General features: G+C 42.1%; 1 protein-coding gene across 3 annotated transcripts in view; it reads left to right on the forward strand.

Annotated features, from left to right (window-relative positions):
- The window catches only part of chd6 (chromodomain helicase DNA binding protein 6), a 79,278-nt gene that overhangs the window by 21,167 nt on the left and 41,755 nt on the right, over window positions 1-16,356 (forward strand). The window contains exon 1 of one of the 3 annotated variants that reach the window (XM_004918517.4): window positions 970-1,134. The exons of 1 other annotated variant lie outside the window; for it this stretch is intronic. The gene's annotated coding sequence lies outside the window, so the exon portion shown is untranslated. Of the gene's footprint in view, window positions 1-969; window positions 1,135-16,356 lie in introns of those variants that run through there. One more of the 3 variants, XM_002932883.5, reaches the window with a different exon arrangement.

Here is a 16,356-nt window from a genome sequence, read left to right on the forward strand (position 1 = left end):
TATATATATATATATATATAGGCAACCCGGTTAACCACCTCGCCCCTGCACCATCGCATCGCAGGGTGGGTGCAATACGAAGCGATAGTTCATTGCCCCCACCGCATAATAAAAAGTGGCGGGGGCAATGAAAACGGAGCACAGACTAGGGGTACGCAAGAGAGGCTGGCACCCCCCAATCTTTTGCCTACCCCTAGTTCTGGCCCTAATATATATATATATATATATATATATAATATATACAGCCACTGCTTTCTGGCGCTTATTTTTTTACAGTAACTTTAAAACTACTGAACAAGGTTCTTTCCAAAGGCACATAAGGAACTGTGGTGGAATTATTAGCCCTCTCTCCCTGTCATCCTTCCTTATACTTAGAAATGTAAAGTGCCCCTCCGGACAAACTGGGCCCCAAAGCAAATTTGTATTAAGCCCCCTCCTCCCAAAAAGAAAACTTCCAGAAGCTGAGCAGTTTTTTTACCTGTGGTACTGAGGCTAGCTGGTGGTATCCCTGGCTGAATGGGAGCAGTGTGTATGGCTACATACAGGCATCTGACTCTATATATACCAATGTTTAACTACACACAGATAAACACAAGCATACATATACACAAGTATTTGTGTGTACTTGTGTGTATGTATTAGTGTAACATTTCATGTCAAGGATGCAGGCCCCAACATCCCACCAGTCAGTATGGCAGCACACCTGAAGTAACATGCTTCCAAAAGCATGACAGAGATTAGAGTGCAGCCAGCAGGAAAATGCAGCTCACATATCTAGCAGGACCCCCTCCGTGCTCCCTCTCCCTCCCTATTCCCTCACACCCCCTTTTTTCTCTCAGGGCCCCCTTTCCCCTGCCAGCCAATCAGCGTGCTCATCTCATCCATGCAAATAGCAGCACAATGGAGCGGAGCAATAATGGTGGTGCAACCACGCTTGAAAACGACCACCACTTGTTTGACAAGCCCTAAACCAATCGGCGGGCAGCCTTTCCTGTGCCTGTCGCCAGGCGGCCCAATGGCGACGAGGCGGAGGCGTTCCCCCAGCCAAGTTAGGGTGTTCTTGCAGGGTGTCTTGTGCTAAACTTCACCAAATAATAGCTGTTTGTATTTTGGCTGCAGCAGTGGCCATTTTAGGTAAGTTCTAGCCCTTAACTTTTCATTTGCAGCGTCCGTGGCAGTTCGCGACCCCTCGTAGGGTGTGTGGGGGCCGTGCCTCCCTTTCCCGGGCACCTCTTATGAATGAAACTGGGATTTTTCCTTGGCTGTACCTTCTGCCTTTCCCTCAGTGTGCTGCACAAGGGGGTGGGGGGGGGGAGAAGCCTGCAAACGTGTCCACCTCTTGAGAGCCTGGAAATATTTCATGCAGAGCAAATCACTGTACCCCTCCTCCTCCTGTTTCTTCTTCCCGTTACCTCACCAGGTTCTTTATTTCTGAATTTGGGTCTCCCCTCTATATCCCCTTACTGGCCAATTGGTTCTGCCCACTGCAATAAAGCGTGTGCGGTGGGCAGTACCAAGTGGGGGAGGAGTAGGGGGAGCAGGAGTTATTATAGGGAACCTTTAACCTCCACCCCCCCCCCCCTTTTTAAGCCCCCACCCTTAGTTATTGTAATGTTAACTTATGTAGGTACATTGGGCACAATGTGTCTACACTGGACAATGGAATTTTTGGAGGGTAGGATAATATAGATGGGAATATGGTACAAAATGGATATGCTGTATTATTGAATGGTGCCAAGTATAGGGAGAGAGAGACAGTTCTGGAATTGGAATTCACTTACAGTTATTTTCAGGCCTACAGTGCAATTCCTACTTATCACCTGGCTTCTTAAACCTCCCTTACCTGCTGGTGTAATGGATGCCCCCATTGCAAAGAGTGCCACCTTCTCAGCATCATGCTAGAAACTTACAATGGCTCTTCCTGCTCCACCACTGAGTAGCAACTCAGTTGGGCCTACCAGCCCTACCAAGCAGCTGTAGCCCAAGTTGGGGGTAACTGGGTATCAGGTAGCCCAGTCTGGGAGCAAGTGGCACTTTACCAATATAGGACAAGGGCCGAATTGTACTGCCTCATTTGTTCCTGAGTGATAGCTGCCACCTTTGCCTGTGTGGGATGTTAGAAGTTGTAGTTCAGACTGGATAGCGTATGGTTGGGTGTTCCTTTTCTGGATTTTAGGAGTCTAAGTCATGAGGGACAGTGCACTCCTGGGCATTAAGGTGTAAGGCCTCTGGTAGATGGAACAACATCTCTTTGTTGTGAACAACATTCTTTAATGATGATTGACATTGGTATTTGGAACCTATGTGCTTTGTATAAATACAGTTGGCAAAGGAACCTGTAGAGCACAAGTTGAGGCTGCAAGAAGTATTGGAGATGTATGCCAACAGAGCTAACTGATGTCAGCCCATTGAACTGTCAGATAGTTTTGAGTTGTTTTCCTCCCAGTATAGCAGGGTAAGTGGAGTTAATTCTGGCCCATCAAGCTACTGTCCCTAAGCCTCCAAACAGTTCACTGGGGAAATTCACAGGACAGTCATACATTTTAGTGTAGGGTATCCTTTAGCAACCAATCAGAATGGTGCTTCTGTTAGTCTTATTCCCCAAACCAGGATTAATCTAACTGCTCATTGGTTGCTATACATTTAAAAGTAAATTAAAGTACAATGACTTCCATTTGGTGAAAATCCCCCAGGTATAAGGTTCATTTTTCTGGGCTTGCCAGAATAGTTAAAAACATATTGTTGGTTATTAAATTTAAAATTAAAATTGCTTCCCTGTCCTGGGCCCCACTTGGTTTAAACGGAATCTGTTCATAGAAACATGTAAATCTAAATGTGAGCCTGTTACTTCAGTGTGACCGGTGGATGTGCCAGGGGAGTTCCAGCAAGCTGCTTTCATAGGCATATTGTGGGTCGCCTTGGTGGGGGGGGGGGTGACAGTTTGAAGTGACTGAGTTTCCGTAGAAAGCCTGGTCTTTGATATAAATAGCCAATGCATTTTTGTTTGGTAAATGGTTTTGCCTTTGCAGAACATAGCCTGTTATAAACAAATGTTTGTCCTTTTTTATTTAAAGGGGAACTAAACCCAAATATAACAATATGCCCAATAAAAGATTCAATATACATCCATAAACAATTTAAAGTTTGTTGTGAATGCAATTGCAATTAAAAACAAGGTCTATCTGTCCCTTTATCCATTGTTAGGCCTCTCTTTTCAAACAATGTAGCATAGGTGAGCCTTGGGTGCTTCTTCACATGATCCGCAACGTTAATGGAACCAAAGAGAACAGACAGCTGCTGCTTCCAGTAGCAAGTATAGTCGCTAATACTGTAAATTAACAGCCATTGCAAATGTGCATTGGAAAGTTGCTTAGAATGAGTTTTTTTTTTTTTTTCATTTGGTTTTTGAGTTTTACATCCGAGTTACAGGATTGGCAAGAGTTTTTAGAATTGGTGAGTTTTTGATCTTGAGTGATATATTGTGTTTATATAAAAGCCTTTTCCTAGGTTTCCTTTAGTTTTCTTGTTTGCAGTTATTCTGTGTAAATGTTGCAAATACTTGTTTCTGTGTAACAGTTTTTTTTTAGCTTGCATTGTAACAGTTCTCTTCATATGTCTCTCTCTTTATCTTTACTTTTCTGTATGAATTCAGTCTAATCTGCTGTGCCCCGTGCCTTCTCACACACTTGATACCCATGTGGCTGTGTACGATCTCCATGACTTCATTCACTTCCTGGTGTCAGATTATCAGTCCTCCCTCCTACAGCTCTGCCTCTTACCTCCTTCTTCCTGTGCTCTCTCTCTTACTTTCCCTATAGACCTCTGCTTAAAGGGGATGTTACCCCCCAAAAAAATGTATAAACCCTAGCCTAGTGAAAGGAACACCAATTCAAAGCAACTTTCCAGTGTACATCTATATCACATTTTTCATTATTTGTAAATGTAACTGCTATTGATAGCAGCATGTGTCTCTTGCCCTGCTGCTTCTGATTTTTTTGGAAGAGTTTAGCAGAAAGCAGCTGATTCATAGACTTCTGAAGAAGCGTGGAGGGCGGACTTGTGCTACATTGTTTGTAGAGGCAGAAGCAGCAGTGCAGGAAGTTCTTTCATTTAAAGGAATAGTAACACCAAAAAGTGTATAAACGTAATTATAATATAATATATTGTTGCCCTGCATTGGTACAACTGGTGTGTGTGCCTCAGAAACCCTACTATAGTTTATATAAATACCCCGCTGTGTAGCCCCGGGGGCAGCCATTCCTGCACTGGTACAGCTGGGGTGTTTGCTACAGAAACCCTACTATAGTTTAAATAAATACCCTGCTGTGTAGCCCCGGGGGCAGCCATTCCTGCACTGGTACAGCTGGGGTGTTTGCTACAGAAACCCTACTATAGTTTATATAAATGCCCCGGGGGCAGCCATTCCTGCACTGGTACAGCTGGGGTGTTTGCTACAGAAACCCTACTATAGTTTATATAAATACCCCGCTGTGTAGCCCCGGGGGCAGCTATTCCTGCACTGGTACAGCTGGGGTGTTTGCTACAGAAACCCTACTATAGTTTATATAAATACCCCGCTGTGTAGCCCCGGGGGCAGCCATTCCTGCACTGGTACAGCTGGGGTGTTTGCTACAGAAACCCTACTATAGTTTAAATAAATACCCTGCTGTGTAGCCCCGGGGGCAGCCATTCCTGCACTGGTACAGCTGGGGTGTTTGCTACAGAAACCCTACTATAGTTTATATAAATGCCCCGGGGGCAGCCATTCCTGCACTGGTACAGCTGGGGTGTTTGCTACAGAAACCCTACTATAGTTTATATAAATACCCCGCTGTGTAGCCCCGGGGGCAGCTATTCCTGCACTGGTACAGCTGGGGTGTGTGCCTCAGAAACCCTACAATAGTTTATATAAACAAAGCTGCTGTATAGCCAGTTTTACCTGTGCAGGGTAACAGTACATTATATTGTAATTACTTGAAAATACTTTAATATTTTGGTGTTACTGTTATGACTGGAAAACTATTAAAAAATTAAGACCATTTGCAAATTGTCTCACGCAAACCACTGCCTAGATGCTAGGGTAAATAGGACCCTAACAACCAGATAGCAGCTGAAGTTCCTAAATGGAGAGCTGCTAAACAAAAAGTTTTATAACTGAAAAACTATTTTTAAAAAAGTACCAACTGCACATTGTCTCAAAATAGCATTGTCTACATTACAATAAAAGTTACTTTAAAGGAGAACTACCCCTTTAAAGATATTATGTTGACTGTTCACTGGGAAGATGCTTAGTATTACATTTTCTTTTATTAGGTGAATTTTTATTTCACTCTTTCTCTAACTGCTCAGAAAAGCCTGTGAGCCCAGGTTATCCTAAGGTTACCAGATCCCATGACAAATCAGAGACCATTCATCTAAAGGGGCAGCACTAATTGCATTTAATTAGAGATCATTTTGCAATCAATGCAAGTCCAGCATATTACATTTATTAGACGTGTACCTCGACTTTTATAATAATATGTTAAACCTAGGATATTTTATATTGCAATCCCTGTAGCTGCCTCCTGCTTTGCAGCTCCGGGGTCCTAGGTTCATTTCCAAACATGCTTTTCATTGTCCGTCCGTCTACTGCTGCTATTATGATGTAGACAGTGATATTCTGAGACAGTTTGCAATTGGTCTTTTTTTAAAATTTGTTGTGGTTTTTGAATTATTAAGCTTTTTGTTCAGCAGCTGTCCAGTTTGAAGTTTCAGCAGTAGTCTGGTCGCTAGGGTCTAATTTACCCTAGCAACCATAAAGTTATCTGGTTGCTAGGGTCCAATTTACCCCAATTTAATCATAAATGAGAGTTTTGAATATAAATAGGAGATGGCATGAATTAAAAGGTTATAAAAAGTAACAATAATAAAAAAAAAATGTAGCTTTATTGAGCAATAGTTTTTTCCCTGCTGGGGTCAGGAAAGCTGAAGGAGGAAGACAAATAATTCTACTAGATATGAAGACAAATTGAAAAGTTACTAAGAATAGGACAGTCTAAAACATATTGAAAGTTAAAGGTAAACTACCCCGTTAATGCAGGGCTCCTGTAATTTTGCTCAGCTAAATATACTTTTCATCATCTTTTGTTAAAGGGTAAGTCTTCCCATGTAACCTATGAGTCTGTGACACTGGTGCTGGATTGTTTCTAAACTGTTGAAGATTTCGGGCCTCCAGGCCGGTGCAAGATCCAAGTTGGGTGACTTCGGCATGGCCTTCACATTGTGCTGCTGGTGCTAGACACAGTGTTGCATTTAGTGTGAATGTTATTATTATTATAACTGTATGGAATTCCACTGCTTGTGGGAGTGACTTGCACAAATATTCATTTCAGCTGGGAAATTCACCACCTGCACTTTCCAATCCTTACCCACCGCTCCTACCAGCCCCTGGAGCGCTTGGTCATTTTTATGACCCAGACTGTACCCCTGTAATCAAACAGTTAGGGGCAAAGCGACACCTTGAAAGGGGTGGGATTTGTATTAGGCAGGGGATTTGGCTTGCACTCTTCTCTCCTACTTGCCCTGTCCCACACAAGTGGCATATTAATTCAAGCCTAACCCCCACGTCCTATGCATCACTATGCTGTATATAAATAAACTGCTGGTGATAGTGATGCTATTAAAAAGGAAGAAGAAAACTGATGTTGCCAATAGCAACCAATCAGCAAGTAGATTTGAAAGGTCACCTACAAGTTATCATTTAATTATAACTAATTTTAATTTAATTATAAAAATTAGTAACATAGTACGTTAGGGTGAAAAAAAGACATACGTCCATCAAGTTCAACCATAATACCCAAATATAACATGCCTAACTGCTAGTTGATCCAGAGGAAGGCCAATGAAGCCTCTCTAATTTGCCGCAGAGGGGGAAGAATTCCTTTCTGACTCCAAAATGGCAATCGGACCAGTCCCTGGATCAACTTGTACTAAGAGCTATATCCCATAACCCTGTATTCCCTCACTTGTACTAAGATCTATCTCCCATACCCCTGTATTCCCTCACTTGTACTGAGAGCTATCTCCCATAACCCTGTATTCCCTCACTTGCTAAGAATCCATCCAGCCCCTTCTTAAAGTTATATAATGTATCAGCCAGTACCACTGATTGGGTATATTCTTTTTACATATACTTCACTCTCCATAACATGAAGTAGAAAGGATCAAGGAGCCGCATGTTAGTATGGGAAGCACACACGTGCTCCATGTGCATTGTTAAAAAAAGACAAAGTTTGTTAAAACAAGTTACAAGTAATGGAAGTATTTATTGCCCCCCGGCTGAAATGCCAATCTATTTAGCTTTATGTTGCCTTCCCAGAGCAGAAACATGCCTTGCAGTGGGACAGTCAATAGGCTCATCTATCTTTTTAGTTATCCAGTTAAACCATTTACAGCTATGGAATCTGTTATCTGGAAACCTGTTATCCAGAAATTACAAATTACAGGAAGGCCATCTCCCATTGACTCCATTATAAGCAAATCATTCGAATTTTTAAAAATGATTTCCTTTTACTCCTTTTTAAAACAGTACCTGTTCTTGATCCAAACTAAGATATAATTACCCCTTATTGAGGGCAGAACAGCCCTATTGGGTTTATTTAATGGTTAAATGATTCCCTTTTCTCTGTAATAATAAAACAGTACCTGTACTTGATCCCAACTAAGATATAATTACCCCTTATTGGGGCAGAACAGCCCTATTGGGTTTATTTAATGGTTAAATGATTCCCTTTTCTCTGTAATAATAAAACAGTACCTTGTACTTGATCCCAACTAAGATATAATTACCCCTTATTGGGGGCAGAACAGCCCTATTGGGTTTATTTAATGGTTAAATGATTCCCTTTTCTCTGTAATAATAAAACAGTACCTGTACTTGATCCCAACTAAGCTATAATTGCCCCTTATTGGGGGCAGAACAGGCCTGTTGCGTTTATTTTATGTTTAATGCAAATGCCAGAGGGGCTGCTGTAAGATGCCATAGACAGTCACTATTTATTGGGCTGGGGGGCTGTTTGGGCCTCTGGGTACTTGGAATGCCAGGACCCAGGCCCAGACTGGCAATCTGTGGGTTCAGGCAAATACCAGAGGGGCTGCTGTAAGATGCCATAGACGTCACTATATGTTAGCCTGGTGGGGGGGGGGGGTTGTTTGGGCCTCTGTGCACTGGAAATGCCAGGGACTATTGTGGGTCTCAGTCCAGATCTGGGTGCAGGTTATGATTCCCTAACTTTTCTTTTGTGCGCTGCTGCAGTGTTCCAGAAAGCCAAGCTCATTGGTGGGATAGTATTCCGGGCATGAGTTCCTTCTCAGCATTGGGCCAGTTCGGACCTGGGGTTGCAGGTCAGAATATTGACCTTGGCTGCAGGTCAGAATATTTCCACCCATTGCCATTAGGTAACACCAAGTATATATCCGTCTAACCATCACCTAAACAAAAACTATATCTTGGCAATAAATTTTGTATGAGTGAGGGTTTCATTCTATTGTTCTGTAAAGTCAGAAAGGGCATTAGAACTTTCCTGTTTAAGTACTTAAACCATTATCTGCTGTGTAAACATGTGCCCTATTTCCCAGTTTTATACTGAATGGCTGGCCCGGTGGCTGCGCAGCCTCTGAAGCATTAATGCGGATTGGACCAGTCAGGGGTAACAATGCCTAGAAATCCCTTTCATTTTTATTTTTGGTATTCTCTTCAGTGTTTTGTTTTTTTTTTCTTCCTTCCATTTTTGGCCATAAACAATGTGTTGTTTTCCTTTGTACAAAGACGTTCACAACTGAATTATCTTAAACTGTATTCAGCATATCAGGTTCACAGGATTCCTTAGGCAAAATGCTCAGGCTCCATTTTCATTATTGGGCCCTTATACTGACCAGCTGTGCCAGACCCAACATTCCAGTATTTCTACTTTGTAATAACCACAGCGAGGAATTGTGAGCCATAGGGCACCCTTAAATGTTTATAAACACTCATCTGTATGTATATAGTTTCTGCTGCATATCCAATATTCATGGGACCTGGGGGTTTGGGGGGAAAAAATCAAGGTCGCCGGTGCGGCATTGAGTGGATATGCATTGAGCCCCTGTACATTACTATTGCTGCTATCTTCTGGCAAACCCTCCCTATTGGTGCTGTCAATGCCAGGCCCACCCCCTTTGTAACATCAGGGGCAGGTTCAAGTTGAGTTGAACATAAGGGTACGCAGTCTCACATGGGTTTGGGCTCTAAAGGGTCATGCTATGGTCATAGTGTGACCTGCACATCACTAATTCTCTATTGCAAAAATGCACTGCAAAGTAGTTTTCCGATAAACGTGGAGTAGTGCAATCTCATTGGTTAGATAGGCAGGGGTGTCATTTTGGAGTAAATATATGGCAGATTAAAGTTTAGCTCCATTGAATAAGCCACACTGTGCTGCCGAGTAGTCCTCTGAGACTATGGCATGGAAAAATGCGATTGGGCATATTGGCAGAAATGTGATATTTAGGTAATGAATGGCAGGATTAAGCTGTTCTTCAAAAACTCTTCAAAAACTCTTAAAGGACAGCTATACCCCCAGAATGAATACGTAACCAACAGATAGTTTATATTATGTTAAGTGGCCTATTGAAGAATCTCGCCAAACTGGAATATATATAAGTAAATATTGCCCTTTTACATCCTTTCCTTTGATTTAGTGATGGGCTGTGTGCTCCCTCAGAGATCAGCTGACAGGAAATAATGCAGCTCTAACTGTTACAGGAAGTAGTGTGGGAGCAAAAGGCAGAACTCTGCCCATTCATTGGCTGATGGGGCCTAGCATGTATGTGTGCCTTGGCTTGTTTGTGTGCACTGTGATCCCAGGAGGCGGCCATTATCCAGAAATCTCCAAATTACGGAAAGCCCGTCTCCCATAGACTCCATTTTAATCAAATGATTCAGAATTTTAAAACTGATTTCCTTTTTGACTGTAGTAATAAAACGGTGCCTTGTAATTGATCCAAACTAAGATATAATTACCCCTTATTGGGGGCAGAACAGCCCTATTGGGTTTATTTAATGGTTAAATGATTCCCTTTTCTCTGTAATAATAAAACAGTACCTGTACTTGATCCCAACTAAGATATAATTACCCCTTATTGGGGGCAGAACAGCCCTATTGGGTTTATTTAATGGTTAAATGATTCCCTTTTCTCTGTAATAATAAAACAGTACCTGTACTTGATCCCAACTAAGATATAATTACCCCTTATTGGGGGCAGAACAGCCCTATTGGGTTTATTTAATGGTTAAATGATTCCCTTTTCTCTGTAATAATAAAACAGTACCTGTACTTGATCCCAACTAAGATATAATTACCCCTTATTGGGGGCAGAACAGTCCTATTGGGTTTATTTAATGGTTAAATGATTCCCTTTTCTCTGTAATAATAAAACAGTACCTGTACTTGATCCCAACTAAGATATAATTACCCCTTATTGGGGCAGAACAGCCCTATTGGGTTTATTTCATGGTTAAATGATTCCCTTTTATCTGTAATAATAAAACAGTACCTTATCCGGAATACCCTAGGTCCTGAGCATTCTGGATAATGGGTCCTATACCTGTATTACTTCCCTTAAAGGGGTAGGTCACCTTTGGATTAAGGTTTAGCATGGGATATTGTAATACCCCTTATTGGGGGCAGAACAGCCCTATTGGGTTTAATTAATGTTTTATTGATTTTTTTTTAGTAGACTTAAGGTATGGAGATCCAAATTACGGAAGACCCTTTATTCTGAATACCCTTGGTCCAGAGCATTCTAGATAATAGGTCCTATACCTGTACTAAAAAAGTATGTATTTATGAAAATGGTTTATTTAGACAAATATGAGCTTGTTTATGCAATATATTTGTATGGAGACCTACATTGTTCGGGGGAATAGTTTTCCCTTAAGTGCATATGTTGTTTGATTTAATGGTGGTTCTTTTTTTGTATATTTTGTTAAAAAATTATTTTATAGGAAAAGAATTCAAATGTTTTCTTTATTTTCATTTGTGTGAATCCTTATCTTCATGTTTCCTATTTGCTAAAGGAAAGACGACTTCCAATTATTTTGGAAATGTGCTGTAAGAGTCGCACAATGTGATGTTTCCTGGTTACCCAGGAATGGGTGCGGGGGGGTGGGTTTGGAATGGGAACAGAGAGAAGGATCTCCAGGAACAGCCTGAAATACAGAACAGTCAGTTATTCATGTTGCTCTAACCGAGATTTGACTCCAGTAACACAATACATTCTTCAGGCGAGGATTATGGTTTGTGCATATAGGGTTTCAGCATCTGGCTTCCCTGTAGGGCTATGTAAATGAATGGATCTTTACTTAATTTGATCAATTAGATGGGCCAAATGAGGGTGATCGAATCATTTGACCCCCAGGATGAAGATTTGATCATAATATAGGCCTAGGGAGACCCGCTGGTAGGAGACTGCATTAATGCGCCAATGTGGTCCTTGTCCAATGTAGTTTTTTAAGCTGACGCATGGAGGGCCCCATACATGGGCCAGCTAGCTGCCAACTTCAGGGATTATGTTGCTTTTTTACTTTTTGGACTATGTATGATTGCTTCTAAGTCCACTGCTACTTTCTTGCATCTCACCAACACATGAGGTCCTCTTTTGGGTCTATTTTATTTTTTTATTGAAAATTGCCCCTTGTGTGAATGTTTTTTCCATCAGATTTTCAGATGAGAGTGCCTTTAGCACCGAAGTTAGATGTTTGGGTAAAATTCTCATTTTCCACCCAAACACTGAATAGGGACTTCATTAGGGATATAGATATATATATAACAAATATGGTCTGGTCTTATGTTTCCTCAAGCTGTAGCTGAAGGAATATTCAAATCGTCAACAAAAAAACAAAACCTCCCATAAATTTTGGTCAAGGCTAAGGTTTACATACAAGGGCTGCTTTAGGGGGCTCCTGACACTTTGGGAAACTGTGCTGCCGTAGCCTCTTTTTTTTTTTTTTTTTTCTTTTTTTTTTTTTTTTGTACTGCATCAACATCTTGGGCATCTTCATCTCTGTTTCTCATGACCACAGCAGTCCTTCCTCTCTCACCGCCTCTTTGGTTTCTTCCTCCAGCCTGGCAGGGTCATATATAAAAAGGCCTGGCCTGGCTAAGAACGACAGGATGTTTATTACTGTATCATGGCAAGAAACACACCCTTGTGCAAGCGAAGCTTTCAGTGTGCTATGTATCATGTGTTGCCTTCGTTCTGCCAGGTTCTCGCTTATAGCTTGGTGTTGCACAAGCTGAAATGCAAGGAATGTAAGGAAGCTGGATATGTATGGATATCTAGGACAAGGTGAACTTTAGAATGCAAATTAAATGATGAAAAACAGCTTTCTGAGAAGATAGCGGAGTAGGGACAGTAGCTGGCATGTTGGAGATGTTCAGTCTTAGGGAACTGCTGCACCAATTGTGGTGTGAAGGTTGTTAGGGTTCATTTGCTGCCTTATTTGCTGTTATATATATATATATATATATATATATATATATATATTATTCTCAGAACTATAGCACAATGATTGCTAGACTAGGGTTTGTATGTGCCAAGGGGCCCAGACCAATTGTTGGACCTTAGAAGAGGGCTTGCACCAAAAAGACTAGAAGAAGATCAGCCGTAACAAACAAATTAGGCCCCCCCAGTATCCCATTTGATGTTTTTTTTTCCAGAATGTTAAATAGTTTGGTTAATGCATGTAGTTTGGCCCAGCACACTGGGAAGATACTTCTTTCAGGCGTGCAGGGGAGGTGTGGAGGCCATAAAGTTTACCCAGAATGTTGAAGGGTAGATGCTGGTATTTTTACTCCCCACTACTTGGGTCCAAGCAAAGTATAAGGCTTCATTTGCTGTCCTTTATATATTATTGGAACAATGGTTGCTAGACTAGGGTTCTTATGTGCCAAGGGGGCCCAGACCATTTGTTGTACCTCAAAGGAGGCCATGCAAAAAAAGATCAGCCATAACAAACAAGATAGGCCCCCAGTAACCCATCTGATGTTTCTTTTCCAAAATGTTAAATAGTTGGGTGACTCAGAACATGTAGTTAGGGCACCCTGGGAAGATACTTCTTTCAGGGGTACAGGGGAGGTTGTGGAGGCCAGATAGCTTACCCAGAATCTCAGAGGGTAGACCCACCTCCTGGGTCCAAGCCAAGTATAAGGCTTCATTTGCTGTCCTATATATATATTCTTGGAACTATAGCACAATGATTGCTAGACTAGGGTTCTTATGTGCCAAGGGGGACCCAGACCAATTGTTGGACCTCAAAGGATGGCTTGCACCACAAAGCCTAGAAACCTCAACTGTAAACAGATTTAACCCCCAGGATCCTAGCTGATTTTTTTTTTCAAGATGTTAAATAGTTGGGTTATGTGTGCTTGTGAACTAGGAATATGCAGTTTGGGGGGGGGGGGGAGCTACGAGAAATAACTTTATCTTCCCTGAAGGGTAGATGTTGTGCCTTTACCTGCACCACCTGGGCCCAAGCTTTGCTGAGTAGAATAATATAAATAAGAGCAGGATCACTTGAGAGCACAGAGAAGGAACAAGCCACAGAAAAATATCCAAAAGGCAAATTTTAAATAATACATGGAAAATTCCAAGTGCTGTTTTTGCAACCCCAAAGGATAAGAATAAGAAACCAGATGCAGAGAATCATCTGCGTTTCTTTGGTTGCAGCACTTGTGGGGCTCCTGTCTGGAAAAGTTGTAATAATATCCCTCTTCTTTGTGCCCTATAAATCTCTATGAACATGACAAATGTCTGACAATGGGCTGGCAGTGAAATGAACACGAGGTAGAGGCGGCAAAACACAACCCCGTAACATCTTTTCATGGTTTCACCCCAAAAGGTTGTGTTGCAGAACATACATTTTGTTATTTGCAGCTCTGTCTTTATAGTGGGGTCTTGCTACTTACATTGTGTGAGACTGTCAGTGGGCCCTGACCGATTGCCAACTGGCTCCTCTACTACATCTGCCATCCCTGCCCTAACTGCTGTTCTGATAAGGAACTCGGGGCAGTCTTTATATATGATGAGAGCTCTGATCATATTGTTGCCAGTGGTGCTGAATAAGATGAGACCGAACAAGATTTCAGAACCTCAGAGTGGACATGGAGCAAATACTTTTATGTTGTATATTCCAGCAATTTAGTGCCCCTGGCAAATCTTTGGTACCCTGCTTCCTGTTGTGAGTAGTGCATCGTAGAACTGTTTCCCCCGCAGTGCTGGAAAAAAGGTGCCTGCCACTTTTATGTTATGTTTATTTGGAGATGGTGCAAATTTGTCTCATTTGCTTAAATCTAAGAATGACAATTAGCATTCTGATTTTGAAAGATTCTGACGTAAGTGCATCATTATTGTAGCATCATTGTGGTTTTATTAGCGTAGGAGGTTGTGCCAAATTAAAGGGGATGTTTGCCTTTAATGTGAACATTTTAACGTTCACCAAGGTGGTTTAATAAAAAAAAAAAAATACAGCATTATTAATATATCTACTTGGAAGGTGGTGCTCAGTTGATTTTTAGGTCACCTGCTCTCTCTCAACCAGGGGGGGCTTCTCCCAACCCTGATGTAGTGGTATCATTTGGGAGTGTAGGCAGAGGTTCCTACTGTTCATGCCCCTTCCTATCCTGTTCCTTTTTAAGGTGGCCATACACGTACCGATAACAATCTTTCCTGTGACCATTGGTTTGTTTGTTCGTTGGTTCATTGGTTCGACCATTGGATCGTTTGTTCCCTCCATTGCGTTCATAACTGACGCTCTTGCAATATCGATCATCTCGTTGATCCACCATACACGTACCGAATATCGTCCAAAACAAGGTTTCATAAGGTACTATAGGTGCGTGTATGGCCAACTTAACTCACCATATATCATTAGCCAATGGGATCAGGACCATGCAAGCGAAAGAGGCATATGTAGTAGAGCTCAATACCTGCTGTTCCCCAGTCCTGCTTGTGATGTAATTCCTCTCTAGACATGATCTTGCGCAGCAAGGGGGTCAGTATTACCTAGTCTATAAGGGTCAGTGACCCCCTGGCTTGGCCAAGGAGCAAGCATATAAAGATCTATATTTACTAGGGATGCACCGAACCCACTTTTTTGGGTTCTGCCGAATCCCTCACATATGTTAATTGGGATCGGAAGGGGTAAAGGCGAAATTTTCCCCCCCTCACCATTAACCCTTTCTGAATGCTAATTAGCGTATGCTAATTCGGATTTGGTTCGGCTGGGACTGCGGTTTCGGCCGAAACAGAATCCTTCCAAAAAAGCCTGGATTCAGCCCATCCCTGATATTTACCCCTGCTTTCTCAATTACAGTAGCCCAATTTTTACTTCCAGATTAAAAATGTATCTGGAATTGACTATGCTTTTTCACAGTCCCTCAATCTGTATTTAATTTTTTTCATTTCCATTAACTGCCACATATCCGAGTGACAGTCGCCTGGCAGTTACTTTTGGGTGACTTTGTAAACAACTAAAAACCATGGGCACCCAAGCACCCAGTGTGTGTAGTACCTAGTGCCCATGAATTGCCCAGTCTACTAGGGCACGGTGCCTTCTGGTATGTAGGGGCCACAGTTTGGTTTCTGCTTATGGTGCATCTCAGCCCCCCCCCCCCAGCAACTTTATTGGAAATTAATAGATGCACTTAAAATAGGTCTTTGTGTGATTTTGTGCAGTAGAAGGCAGATAATTTCATGTCTCCCTTTCCCCCGTCGCTTTTTTAATCAGCTGAATTTCCAGACAGCTGGCACAGCCTCATTTTGTATCTGCGCTGGCATCTCTGCGGGTCCCACCCCCTTCCTGTATTGTTCATGCACATCAGAATGTGGCCCGTGTGCGCAAGTCTAGACGTCGTGACTTTTGGAGGCCTGAGTGTAAATGAGGAGAATTTTTTCTTTTTTCCTCTCTCTCTGTGCGCCCCGTGGGAAGTTGCTGCCGAAATGCCACCTGCAAAGAGCTGCATTCGATTCATCCTTTATCGTGCCCACCCTTCTCGCTCTTACTGTCGCTCACTTAAAGGGACAGTGTACTATTATTGATCAAAAGGTACTTCAGGTCAAGATACTTAGGCAAGCAGGGCAGCCATGGGGGGCGCAATAAGCTCACACTTCAGGACGCTCATCCACAAAGATATCCTAGCCCACCATCTTTCTATGCAGTTCTTCTTCTGTTCATTATCACAACCAGAGAGCGCTATAAATTCCAGACTGGAAAAGCAACAGTGTCAATGTAAAACATCAGAAAAAAACACCAATTGAAGAAAGTCAGTATTGTTATAG

The sequence above is a fragment of the Xenopus tropicalis genome, chromosome 10 (genome assembly GCF_000004195.4).
Source record: "Xenopus tropicalis strain Nigerian chromosome 10, UCB_Xtro_10.0, whole genome shotgun sequence".
Lineage (NCBI taxonomy): Eukaryota > Metazoa > Chordata > Amphibia > Anura > Pipidae > Xenopus > Xenopus tropicalis.